This window comes from Balaenoptera musculus, chromosome 5 (assembly GCF_009873245.2).
Source record: "Balaenoptera musculus isolate JJ_BM4_2016_0621 chromosome 5, mBalMus1.pri.v3, whole genome shotgun sequence".
Classification (NCBI taxonomy): Eukaryota; Metazoa; Chordata; class Mammalia; order Artiodactyla; family Balaenopteridae; genus Balaenoptera; species Balaenoptera musculus.
Window position 1 is genome coordinate 38,258,539 of NC_045789.1, and position 14,155 is coordinate 38,272,693.

General features: G+C 35.3%; 1 protein-coding gene across 8 annotated transcripts in view; it reads left to right on the top strand.

The window, feature by feature from the left end:
* KLHL8 (kelch like family member 8) overlaps nt 1–14,155 on the top strand; it is a 51,858-nt gene that overhangs the window by 2,139 nt on the left and 35,564 nt on the right. For 2 of the 8 annotated variants that reach the window (XM_036853120.1, XM_036853121.1), the window contains 2 exons: nt 6,770–6,900; nt 9,392–9,517. The exons of the other annotated variants lie outside the window; for them this stretch is intronic. The gene's annotated coding sequence lies outside the window, so the exon portion shown is untranslated. The remainder of the gene's footprint in view (nt 1–6,769; nt 6,901–9,391; nt 9,518–14,155) is intronic. 8 annotated transcript variants of the gene reach the window in all.

Below are 14,155 nucleotides of genomic sequence, written 5' to 3' on the forward strand. Positions count from 1 at the left end.
TTTTAAGAGTTGTAGAGAACTGAAAATGGGTTTGTCATTTGGAAAAGATTAAAGGGGCTATTTTGAACGTCCTAAAAATTAATTTCAAATAGCTTTTGTGTTTTAAAACATTGGATATTTAAACTGGTTTCTTATATTTGAATTTTCAACAAAGAGTCATTTATTTTTGTGTATTAAGAACTAAAGAGATGAGGGAGAAGAAATGCTTCGTAGAATAAGAAAATGTCATATTTTGCAGTCCTGAAACTCATTAGCTTGAGAGTTTCTTCACTTTTCTGAAAAACATGTTTTATGTAAACCAATGAAGCAAGAGGAAATGGAACATTTGAAATATACTTTTTTAAAAAAATTGATGTCAATATTCAAGACACAGCTACACTAAAATGTGACCCATTAGGCTTTTTTAAAAAAAAAAATCTATTTTCTTTGTGTGAGGGGCTCTTGTGGAAGCATCAGGATATAATAACATATTGAGCTCAGTTCTGGAACTAGGCAACTCTGGATTAGAATACCAGCTCTTCAGTTGTTGGCTGTGTGACCCTGACAAGTTATTTTCTGAGCCTCTATTTCCTTAGCTGTAAAAGGGGGTAAAAATATTCATTTTTATAATGTGAAGTCATTTTAGAAACTGTAATGCACTATCATATTCATCAGTATCATTAGTCACATGCTATATTTCAAAATGCTGCCAGTGTAGTTTATTTTCTTTTGAATACTGCTTATGTAAGTACTGTCAAACTTTTTTTTTTTAAGGGTTGGCTGTACAAGAGAGTTCATTGTCTGGTTATGAATAATTTAGTTGGTTCTTGTGAGTCAGAGGTAAAATTATGGAAGAGGGTCAAAGGGACCTTGAGAAAATTTCTACTTTGTCTGTGGTTCTTAACCTGGATCTATGGATGTGTCCATAAATGGTCTTCCAAGAGTCTGAATTCTGTGTAAATTTGTGTTTTTCTGGGGAGAAGACCCACAGCTTTCAATGTATGTTTAAAAGGAGTTCACGACCCTTTTCAACTGAACTGAAGCATTAGCTTCAGTTATCTAAGGAGGTTTCTTTACTAGATATTCTGCAGATTATTTTTAAAATTATTTTTTTTGATAAAGGAAAGTGAACAGAATTTTGTGTGTTTGTGTATGTGTATACAGATAATTTTTGAAGCACTGTGAGTGCCTGTTTTTCTTCTAGAAATAGAGGTTGATATTTTTGATATATTATGTTCATACCAATAAGAGTGCTGCTGCTTATACCTGGAGCGCACACCACTGATTGATCCATTATTGTTAGGCAGATAATGTCCACTCCTCCTCCTACCCTTCCAGCCTTGATGGGCATTAAAATGCACGGCAAAGAATGTCACCCTGGGGCTTCCCTGGTGGCGCAGTGGTTGAGAATCTGCCTGCTAATGCAGGGGACACGGGTTCGAGCCCTAGGGTCTGGGAAGATCCCACATGCCGCGGAGCAACTAGGTCCGTGAGCCACAACTACTGAGCCTGCGCGTCTGGAGCCTGTGCTCCGCAACAAGAGAGGCCGCGATAGTGAGAGGCCCGCGCACCGCGATGAAGAGTGGCCCCCGCTCGCCGCAACTAGAGAAAGCCCTCGTGCAGAAACGAAGACCCAACACAGCCATAAATAAATAAATTAAAAAAAAAAAAAAAAAAAGAATGTCACCCTCATACAATCCAGCATGTTAGAATATGATTTTAAAATGCTAAAAGATAATTTGGTTTGTTTATTCTAAAGTTTGGACTTTTTTTCTTTTCTCAACGAAACACCAAATGCTAAAGAAAATTAAGTATTTTCTCTTCCAAACTAGATGATGATACTTACATAATATATTTATGTTGTAATATTTCTTCTTATATAACACGGAATGTGAAGTTATATTGAATCCTAATTGATGATCATTTTAACATTCAGCATTGCTATTTTGGAAAGAATGTGAAATTTACAGTCAGCTTATGTAGATTAAATTTTAATTTGTGATTTTAATTATGACATTTAAAATTAATCTTATTTGCATTTTGGGAATTTCAGAAGTAGGTTAGTGTTCTAAGTTTGAGTTCATTTCCTGTAATAGAGTTTGCAAGTAAGCTATATCAAACTGCCCTATTTTCTTTGTTAGTGATAGATTGCTGGGCTATAAGGCTTTACAGTGTGAAGCCAACTTCTGTTTCTGAGTCAGTTACCAGTAGCAGTCACAAGGTCTGAAGAGTATGAGGTGGATCAAGTGATGGTATACAAACTTATGAATGAGTCTATCCAGTGGAGTAATGTCTTTTTAAAAAATTATTAATTAATTAATTAATTTGGCTGCATCGGGTCTTAGTTGAGGCACGCAGGATGTTCGTTGAGGCATGCGGGATCTTTCGTTGAGGTGTGCGGGTTTTCTCTTCTGTAGTTGTGGTGTGCGAGCTCCAGGGCGCGTGGGCTTTGTAGTTTGTGGCAGGTGGGCTCTCTCATTGAGGTGCATGAACTCAGCAGTTGTGGCCCGCGGGCTTAGTTGCCCCGTGCCATGTGGGATCTTAGTTCCCTGACCAGGGATCAAACCCACGTCCCTTGCATTGGAAGGCGGATTCTTTACCACTGGACCACCAGGGAAGTCCCCCTCTTTTTTGAGTTTTTTTTTTTCTTTTCCCCTTTGATATTGGTATTTTCATTTGATATCTGAATGCTTTTCAAAGTTCAAGGTTCTAAATAAATACTTGGGGATTTATAAAGTAGCAGAACTATGTTTAACTCTCTAGATTTGCACTTTATAAAAGTAGTTTGAGAGGTCTATATGGATCTCGAAGATCAGTTAGAGATGAATGTCAGCATTTGCATAGTGTGTGTATATCTGTATACACACACATATATATATATAAAAGTCACTGTGTTGCATCTTTAGTTATTTTAATGCAGAAGATTGCGTATTTCTTTAATAATGAAAGTTTGAGTTAAATTAATTGGATACAGAAAACAGGAATCATTTTAGCAAAAATTTTATCTATGGTAATACTGTCATGTTAAGAAGATCAGTGATTTTATAAGGGAAAAGAATCTGAAAAAGAAAAAAATACGTATAAGTGAATCACTTTGCTGTTCACCTGAAACAAACACAACATTGTAAATCGACTATACTTCAGTTTTTAAAAAATCAGTGATTTTATGTGTGTTCTCTTATTCTTGAACTTTAAAAAAAAATTCAAAAACATTTTCTGTATGGGGAGAATGTTATTAACATCCGTATTTTAGTTCTTAAAATCTATACGTACCATACAAAGATGTAGTTACACTCCCTGTACAAAGACAGTTAATGCCATCTTTGGCCTAGTGTTAAGAGTTTTGGCTATATAGTCATGCAAGCCTGTGTTGAGTCTTGGGCATTGCCACTTAATAGCTGTGTGACCTTGGGTAGGTTTCTTAACTTCTCTGAGCCTTATTGTCTACAACTGTAAATATAGGAATAATACCTCTTTGAGTTGTCCTGAGGAGTGGAATGAATAAATGTGAAATATCTAACTCAAATAATAGCAGTTACTTGTATAGCTTTTGTGCCAGACAATTTATTAATTCAGTCCTTATAACAATTTTATGAATTATGAAGTTTGTACTGTAACTTTCCTCATTTTTACAGGTGAAGAAACTGAGGCTGATAAAAGGTTATATAACTTAACCAAAGTCATACAGTCATACATACAAAGTAGATAGTAAGCACTCAACTAATGCTGACTGTTGTTTATTTTTTAAAAAAGAAAGACTTAGAGTAATATGGTCAGTTCTCATCTTTTGCTATAGTGAAAACTGAATCTGAATGTAGATCATTATATAGCATATTTTATTTCTTTGCTGGAAAAAATGTTGATTGGAGGATTGTGTTCCTCATCAAGGGCTGAGGATCACATAATTTGTAAAAGTAATAATGTCCATTTATTGAATACTTGCTGTGAACTAGATACAGGGCTAAGTACTTTACTTATACTACTTCATTTATCCTTCCCAACAGTCTTACAGAAAGCTGAGGCTCAGAGTGATTTTAAGTGACTTGCCCAAGGTTACACAACTAGTAGGGAATCTCAAAACTGGCTCTAAAGTCTGCTATTAACCACTAGTTTATGTGCCTTGTGTTAGATATGACTATAGATTTCTCTAAAAAGAAAGGCAACAGCTTAAATAATTTTAAATAGGAAAAAAGTACTCTCATAGTTTAGAACTAGAAGTACAGTAGGCCCTCTGTATATGCAGATTCCATATATGCAGATTCGAGGAAACTCAGATCGAAAATAGTCAAGAAAAAAAATTCCAGAAAGTTCCAAAAAGCAAAACTTGAATTAGCTGTGCACTGGCAGCTATTTACATAGCATTTACATTGTATTAGATATTATAATTAATTCAGAGAGGATTTAAAGCATATGAGAGGAGGATGTACATAGGTTATATGCAGATACCATGCCATTTTATATAAGGGACTTGAGTATCCTTGCATTTTGGTACGAAGGGCCGTGTCCTGGAACTAATCCCCCAGGATATCAGGGGAGGACTGTAAACAGCGATTTCCCAGATCTATGGTCTTGTAGGCCAAACCCAGCTTGCTTCTGGTTTTGTAAAGTTTTATTGGAACACAACCACACTCATTACTTTATTATCTATGGGTGCTTTCCTACCACAATGGCATAGTAGAGTAGTTGTGACAGTCTCAGTGACACATAAAGCCTGAAATATTTACTGTCTGGCCCTTTACAGAAAAAGATTGTTGACCCCTGACCTAGACCAATGCTGTTCTTTTATAAATGAAGAAACTGAGACATGAGAGATTAGGTAACTTCCCAATAATGCAGTTAGTTAAAATCCAATTCTGATACCTAACTCACTGTTTTTTCTCCTATACCATGCTACTTCTTAAGTCCTATAAAATCAACAAGTGTACTATATAATCATTATATAAGGGACTTTAAAGTATTATAAAATGTTTATAATATATAGGAATATTTAACCTAGTTAAAACAATGCTAGCTATAATAGGAGTAAACATTTAGTCATTTCTCTTTCTTTCTTAGAATTTGAAGAGCTTTGGGATTATACTTTGTATAGCGCATGCCTTAAAGTTCTGCAGCCAGCTTTAAACTTATATTTCCTTATTTTCCTTCACAAATTTCTCTGTAAAAAATAGAGGCTTTGGAATTGTTTCATTAATTGATTGTAAACGCAGTTCAAGTTAGAAACCTATCACATATACATCTATAAAATACAGATCATACAGTTTGTACCTAGTTTTTTCTACTTACTGTTACATTATCCATGGAAGTTTTTAAGCATTGAGGTGATATGATCAGATTTGAATTTGGGAATGATAACTGGCAGCAGTAAGAAGGATGTATTGGGGAGAGAAGAGGCTGTGGGGAGGCTATAATAATAACTGTGAGATGATGAGGCCTGTGACTAAAGTGGTGTGGCTGGAGAAGCAAGGCCAACAATATGAGAAAAATTTAGGGAGTAGAGTGTGTGAAACTTGGTTATAGTTGGATAAAGTGGAATGGGAACTTTGAGTACGTGTGAGCTATTGCATTCAATGGGGAGCCCTCTTGATCACGAAGGCTAGTTTAGGCTCTCCCATATTATCTGGCATATTTCTCTACTATTGCCTTTACCACAATATTATTATCACCTGTTTGTGTCCCGTCTAGATGATTCAAGCTCCTTAATGGTGGGAATTATGTCATGTCTTGTTCATCTTTTGGGGGGACAGATTACTTAAAAAAATTAGATTATGCTTTTGCATACTTTTTTTTTTAAAAAAGGAAAATACAAGAGATAGATTGGTTAAGGTATTCCTAAATTTCTTCACATTTAGGATCTGACTCTTGAAGCATTTTAATGAGTCACTTGTTTTTCCATTCATTATGATCTCATCCATCTAGAGGATTGATGATGCAGCCTTTCTTAAGTGTGCTGTATCATCTGCTGAGGGATTTTCGTCTAGGCCACTAACAACACCATTCTTCAGATTTTGATGTGGGTACTTTCCTGGTGTGTAATACATGTTATTTTTGCATGTATCTTAGTAGCAAAACATAATACAGCCTCACCTATTGTGGCTACCTGCCTTTCTTGAGTTCCATAAAGTAGTGCTTTTCAGACGCTGTAGGGAAAAACTAGTTTGTGAACTAATACTTTGTTAAAGACAACAAAAATAAATTAATTACTGGAAAAATGAAATGAAAAAAAGGACACAAAATTCAAACTTCAATTTTTTATGAAATTCAACAGACGTAAAATTACTTTCAAATATAACTTTGCTATCAGAGTTTCTAGACACTCCATTTGTGTACTACCTCACTGCAGACCTGTTTAAAAAAAAGTTTGTGGACCAGATCCACTTTGAATAGTACTGCTAGTACTGCTGTAAAGCACTTTGTTGTTGCTTTTCATATTCATCTTTGAATTTCCAGAACCTGCAATATAACATGTGATGACTGATTGAATGATTAATATAAGACAAATGGTGTTTATCCTTAACACTGACAGTGTTTGTTTTTTTATTGAAATTCCTTGAAATGTTATAAAACCACATAAGTAGTATATATCCTTAGTATATATATGCATATGTTGCTTTATGTGCTTATTTTGTAAAAATAAAAGGAAGTTCCCAGACTCCAAAGAGAAGACTGATTCTTGTATAGTCATGGTAACAATTAGTCATCAGAACCAATTTCAATCTGCTTACTCAATAAATGACAGTTCTTTAGCATTCATTTTAAGTCAGTGTAATAAATCAACAACAACTTCCCTTAGTGAACAAGATTTTGCAAGCCTCTGCAAGTCCACCAGTCACTGAACGCCACACTTCCTCGCAAGCTCTATGTAAGATTAGCAATGTGCTCTACTCAGAGGGACTATGCCTGACCAGCATGGCTCTTCCTGAAGTAAGTAATAATTATTATTTAGCTTTGTGTTTTTTGCTTTATTTCATATGTTGAGTGGGAAATATCTCATCTTTTGACACTTGGAAACAAATTATTGGTAAATTAATTTTTTAGTAGGCTTCATGTTTTTATTCAAGTAATTATCATCTGTTATCTGAGTACAACCCTGTGACTTCTATGGCATTCTCAAGTAAAAATAATAATAGGGGCTCCTTTTAAGAGTTTGCAAATGCAATTCACATATTTAGGTAAACTTCAAGTCCTTTTTTTTTTTTTAAACTGTTTTATACTAGACCCTTAAACTATTGTGACTGTAATAAATTACGTGGTCCAGTTCAAACAAGGAAATGATTATTGGTAGTGAAGCATCGGTAGAATGCCTTCTCAATAAAACAGACTCTAAAATAGAAACATCTTACAAAATATACAGTGCAGTGAAAATGTTGTTTTTAGACCTGGGAAATGACAGTAGTATTTAACAAGCAGACTCTGATAACAAATAACAATTGTATCTAAACATGCTAATGCTAAGAAACACTTTTTTTGTAAGTCACAGTAGTAAATTCTTGGAAGTTGCATGTACCTTTACTGAGTAGGAACTACTGAAGCTATAATTCAGTTTGTCAAAGCAGCAGATTCTCCTTTAATTATTGGCATAATATATTTTTTTCTGGACCATTTGATTCAAAATTTAAAATCTCTATACTCTTTGCTTTTGTAAATAAAAAGGAAATAATGAGTATAGCTTAATTTTTTTGTGACTTAAAAGTAAAAAAATAAATTTTAAGAAACATTTACCTGTGAAATGAAGTAATTCAAAAATGTCTGCTAAGTGACATCCTTTATGATTGTGATTAAAATAATATATGCAGAATGCAGTGTTATTTTAGTTAAGATAATTTATATGTTGATTTGGATAATAGAAAAATAGTCTCCAGGGTTCATAATTAATCTGTTCATCCATTCCAAAAGTATTTTTAATACCTCTATTTACCATGTGTTGTGCTCAACATGGGAACAGTAGGAGTGAGTAGAAAGTGCCTATATTTTGGGGACTTAAATAGTGTTACGGGAAAGACTAATAGTGATTAAGCAATTATTACGAGTATTATAAATTTGACTAAAAAGTTGAATATGGTATAATCCACTATATAAGTGCAATGAAAAAGATGTGATTAAACTGTTATAGGAGCACAGAGGAAGTACACCCAATCCAGGCTAGGAATAAGGGAGATATTCAGGGCTGGCCTTTTTGAGCAAATGAACCTCAGCCGAGTCTTAACAAATGAGTAAGAGTCAGTTGATAAGACTGGGAGTTGGTAAAGGGCATTTCAAAATGAGAAGATAGCCTGAACAGAGGCAGAGAGGTATGAAATAGCATGAAGTGTGTGGAGAATTACATGCAGTCATGTTTTCCTCTATACAACATAAGGTGGGGTTTACTATCTTATTTCACAAATCCACACGAGTTAAGTTTGGTAAATACACACACATTCTCTGTCAACTTTCAGATATAGCTCTAAAATTAATCAGAAACTGCTATAAAATATATTTTGTATCATTTAAAATCTTCTTCTGTAACTGAATTGTAAAGAGTACAAACTAAGGTTATTTTAAAGAAGAATGAGTCTAATAGCACTATTGCTGCCTATAGTAAGTACTGCATCAGTAACTATATAGCATTGAGTTTATTTTAGAGGTGCTTTCAATCAAAGTGCCATTTGGAATTCTTTCTACTTAGTACTCTTCTGATTAATATTTAGTATAAAAGTCACTCTTTGCCTGTAAAGACCTTTCTGAGGATAATACAGTATGAGTTAATACAGTATTCTGCATAATAGTATTTCATCTTGATAGTACATGCTATAATGTCAGATTATAAATGCAAAGAAGTTTGAAAATAGAGAATAAAGTGGGCTGACTTAACATAGTAGTACCTTTATGCTTTTGCTGTAAGGCCTCTTTTCTGTGATTCATTGTAAATTGTTGTGTTTACGTGTAAAAGTACACTATTTTTGTTGTGTATTTCCTGCAGTGAACCAGTAAAACCTATCTTCTTCTGTTTGAAGTATTTTTTTCTTCAGAACTTCCTATTTTGTTGGTTGATATGACTTTACTGGCTCTTAGAGGAACAATAAAAATGGCCTCAACTTCCTGTCTGCCTCAGTGCCATAATGTGCCAGGGTATGATAGAAACAAACTTCCATGGACCATCTCTCTTTTTTTCTGGTGTTTTTAATCTCTTAATATATTGGGGGAAGAAGGAGTATCATCTTTTTTTCTTCCTAGGAGTCAGAATCTTAGATACATTAAAAAAAATTCTGGGTTAGAGTTTAGGTGGAGTTACACTTGCACTCATTATTAATATGCAGTCTTTATAAGCCCCACAGTCAGTTCTTACTAGGATGTTATCTTTTTTTTTTTTAACATCTTTACTGAATTTGTTACAGTAATGCTTCTGTTTTTTATGTTTTGGTTTTTTGGTCGCAAGGCATGTGGGATCTTAACTCCCCAACCAAGGATTGAACCTGCACCCCCTGCATTGGAAGGCAAAGTCTTAACCACTGGACCGCCAGGGAAGTCCCTCGGCTAAGTACTATAGAGTGAGTGTCTTAGGGTAAATATTTTTTTCCTGCTCCTGTCTTCCTGTTCTATTTTATATAATAGACTTTTTAAAAAGTTGAAAACATTGCATTCTTTAAATAGACCATTTTCAAAGAATTTAGTATAGAAAGTTTTTGAGCTGTTGTGTCTTGCCCAAATTTGATGTCAAATGTAAAAGTAATTTTATCAAAATGAATATTTGTTAATGCCCTTTTTAGAGAGCAGTCCTCTGACAAAGGAAATAATTTTATGACCATAATAAAGCCTTTTACTAGACAGAAGCTAGAGTAGTTTGACATAAGGTAAGATACGTAGATGTTTTTGAGACATAATCTTTTCAAAGAGTTCACACTGTATTAAGCAGATATGTCTAAAACACAAGGGGAAGAAAAATGAATGAATTAGAGAAGTCAAAGTACTATTTGTGTTCATAGAAGGGAGATCACATCCCATTGGAAGAATTAGAGAAGACTTCATGAAAGAAGCATTACTTAATAAGCTAGGCTTTCACATCATTGCCCCATGAGGAACAGCTTGAGGACTTGTACATAAACTTGAGGAAAAAGGAATAGTGAAGTCTGTGATATAGTAGAAGAAGAATGGGCTTAATCAGAACTGAATTGAAACCCTAGCTCCCACCATTTTTTTTTAATAAATTTATTTTATTTATTTATTTTTGGCTTCATTGGGTCTTTGTTGCTGCACGTGGGCTTTCTCTAGTTGCGGAGAGCGGGGGCTACTCTTCGTTGCGGTGCGTGTGCTTCTCATTGCGGTGGCTTCTCGTTGTGGAGCACGGGCTCTAGGTGTGCGGGCTTCAGTAGTTGTGGCACACGGGCTTAGTTGCTCTGCATCATGTGGGATCTTCCTGGACCAGGGCTCGAACTCGTGTTCCCTGCATTGGCAGGCGGATTCTTAACCACTGCACCACCAGGGAAGTCCCTTCCACCATTTTCTACCTGTGTGACAGGGCAAGTCAGGGATGTTTAGGCCATCTATAATGTAGTTGTGATGCTTAAATGACAGAGTACAGTCTGCCCTCTGTATCTGCAGGTTCTGCATCTGTGGAAAGTGAGGGCCAACTGTATTATGCCATTTTGTATAAGAGACTTGAGCATCGTTGGGTTTTGGTATTTGAGGGGAGTCCTGGAACCAATCCCCCGTGGATACTGAGGGACAACTGTATATGTAAGATTTCTGGAAAAATATGTGACACATAGTGGTTTAGTAAATAGTCTTTCCCCTCCTTTTCCCTACTTTATGTCAAAAATTAATGGAGCAAAAGATTGGGAGGTAGGCTGGAGTCAGAGCAAGGAGAGCCTTGAATGCCTGGATAAGCTGTTGAAATACATAACATTAAGCAGTTTGGAAGTGACACTTAGAGCTAGATAAATCTTGCAGCCTTGCCCTTGATAGATGTTTAGGGATGGGACAGAGGGGCATGGTGATTGGTTAATGGAAGATAGGAATTAGAGTACAGTGAAAGAGAGTAGAGTTCAATGAGAGTAGGAAGAAAGAGATGAATAGGAGAGAGATTTTTCCCAAGTAGAAATCAGGGGAATTAAAACTGATGGGTTATGTAAGTCGAAAAAGGAGTCAGATTGGCTCAGGATTTGAATTAGGGCAACTGAAAAAATGGCGTTGCCACTTGCAAAAGCAGAGGAATTAGAAAAAATAGCTGGTTTTACAAGGGAGAATTAGACTTTGATTTTTCATGTATTTTTGTTCTGTAATTCTGTTACACTTGCAGTATGCTCTGAACAGTAGTGCAGGGGTTAACAGCACAGACACTTGGAGTCCTGCTGGCTAGGTTTGAGCCCTGACTCCACCACTTAAAATTATTATATCTTCTTGGTGAATTGACCCTTTTATGTATGTAGTGTCTTTTTTTTTTTTTTATTGCGGTAAAAAACTCACAACGTAAAATTTCCCATCTAAACCATTTTTAAGTGTACAGTACATTAGTGTTAACTGTGTTTGCATTGTGCAAAACTGAAATGCTTATACCCATTGAACGACAACTCTTCTTTTTCCCCACCCCTCAGCCTCTGGTAACCACCATTTTATTTTTTTCTAAGAATATGACTAGTTTTGATACCTCATATAAGTGGATTCATGCAGTATTTGTCTTTTTTGTGATGGCCTTATTTCACTTAGCATAAATGTCCTCAAGGTCCATCTGTGTTGTGGCATATAACAATTTTCTTCTTTTTTTTTTTAAGACTGAATAAGACTCATTCTATGAATAATACTCATTCTATGTGTATACCACTTTTTCTTTATCCATTCATCCATTGGTGGGCATTTAGGTTGCTTCTACCTCTTGGTTATTGTGAATAATGCTGCAGTGAACATGGTTATGCGAATATAGGTCCTGTTCTTCTAGGTCCTGTTTTCAGTTCTTTTGTATATATACACAGAAGTGGGATTGCTGCATGATGTGGTAATTCTATTTTAGATTTTTGCGGAACTGTCATACTGTTTACGTTCTATCTGTACTGTATTAATATTCCCAGCAACAGTGCGTAAGGAGTCCAGTTTCTCCACATCTTGGCCAGCATTTGTTATTTTCTGTTTGTTTTGAAAGTGTGAGGTGGTATCTCATTGTGATTTTGATTTGCATTTCCCTAATGATTAGTGATGTTAAGCACCTTTTCATATGTTTATTGGCCATTTGTATTTCTTTGGAGAAATGTTTATTCAAGTTCTTTGCCCATTTTTAATTGGATTATCAGTTTTTTATTGTGAGTTATAGGAGTTTATTATGGATATTAACCCCTCATCAGGTCTATGGTTTGCAAATATGTTCTGCCATTCTGTGGGTTGCCTTTTTACCCTGTTGATTGTTTCCTTTGCTGCACAGAAGTTTTAAAGTTTGATATAGTCCCGTTTGTCTATTTTTTTTCTTTTGTTGCTGGTGCTTTTGGTCATATATCCAAGAAATCATTGCCAAATCCAGTGTCATAAAGTGTTTTCCCCATGTTTTCTTCTAGGAGTTTTACAGTTTCAGGTCTCACATTTAGATCTTTAATATACTTTGGGTTAATTTTTGTGTATGGTGTAAGGTAAGAGTCAAACTTTATTCTTTTGCATGTGGATATCTATGTTTTATATAGTGTCTTTTTTTATCACCAGTAATTTTCTTTGCTCTGAAGTTTGTGTTTGATAATGCAGCCACTTCCATTTTCTTTACTATTACTATTAGCATTACTATTAGCATGGTATATCTGTTTCTATCCTTTTAACTTACTTGTATCTTTATACTTGAAGTGGCTCTTTTCTTGTAGGCAACTTATAGTTGGGTCTCACTTTTTTTTTTCCCCCCACTTTTTCTTACCCAGTCTGTCTTTTTTTTTTTTTTTTTTACCCTTTATTTGAGGTAATTGTAGATTCACATGCAGTCATAAGAAATAATAGATCTTGTATATCCTTCACCCAGTTTCCCTCAATGCTAATATCTTGCATAACTTTAGAACAATATCACAACCAAGGAATTGACATTAATATAGTCTGCTTACCTTATTCAGATTTCTCCTGTTTTTACATGCACTAATTTATGAATGTATATGTTATCACATGCGTAAATTCATGTGACCACTACCACAGTCAAGATATAGTATAGTTCTATCGTAAATATCTTTTGTGGTACCCATTTACAGCCCCAGCCACTCCTCTTCCTTCATCTTTCCCTAGCCCCTGGCAGCCACTAATCTTCTCTCCATCTCTATAATTTTATCATTTCAAGATTGTTACATAAATGGAATCATATAGTATGTAACCTTTTGAGACTGGTTTTTTTTTCATGCAGCATAATGTTATATGTTTCAATGCCTTACTCTTTTTTATTGCTGAGTAGTATTCCTGAGTCTCTGCCTTTTAGTTGGGGGTGTTTAGACCACTTATATTTAACATGATTATTGACATAGTTGGGTTTAAATCAGCCATCCTTCTCAGGTTTTGGCAAACTGTGACCCAAGGGTCAAATGACACCAACTGTTTTTATAAATTAAGTTTTACTGAAATACATCTATGCTCATTTATTTACTATTGTCTGTGGTTGCTTTTGTGCTACATTGGCAAAGTTGAGTAGTTGTGATAGAGATTTACCGTCTGTGAAGCCTGAAATACTTACTATCTGACTGTTTACTGAAGAGGTTTTCAACTACAAATTGGGGTATTTGTTTTCTATTTGTTCCATCTGTTCATTGTTTATTCTGCATCAGAAATGTGAACTTAAAAGATATTAGAGTGATTGCTGCCTATTAGAACATCTATACATGCTTTCCTCAGATAGAATTTTAGACCTGACAGAAGGTGTCTGTATTAGTTCTCTACTCTGTTTAACAGACTACCATTAACTTAGTGGCTTAAAACAACACACATTTATTATCTTTCGGTTTCTGTGAGTAAGGAGTCTGGCTTATCTGGGTCCTCTGCTCAGGATCTCACAAAAGCTCCAGTCAGGGTGTGGGCCAGTCTTTGTTATCCTATGGATGCTTAACTATGGAAAAAATCTACTTCCAAACTCATTTCGGTTGTTGGGAGAATTTCTTTGCAGTTGTGTGACTGAGGACCCTAACTTTTTACTGACAGTCAGGTGGAGGCCTCCCTCAGGTCCTAGGGATTGCCTATAGTTTCCTGCTACGTGGCTGTC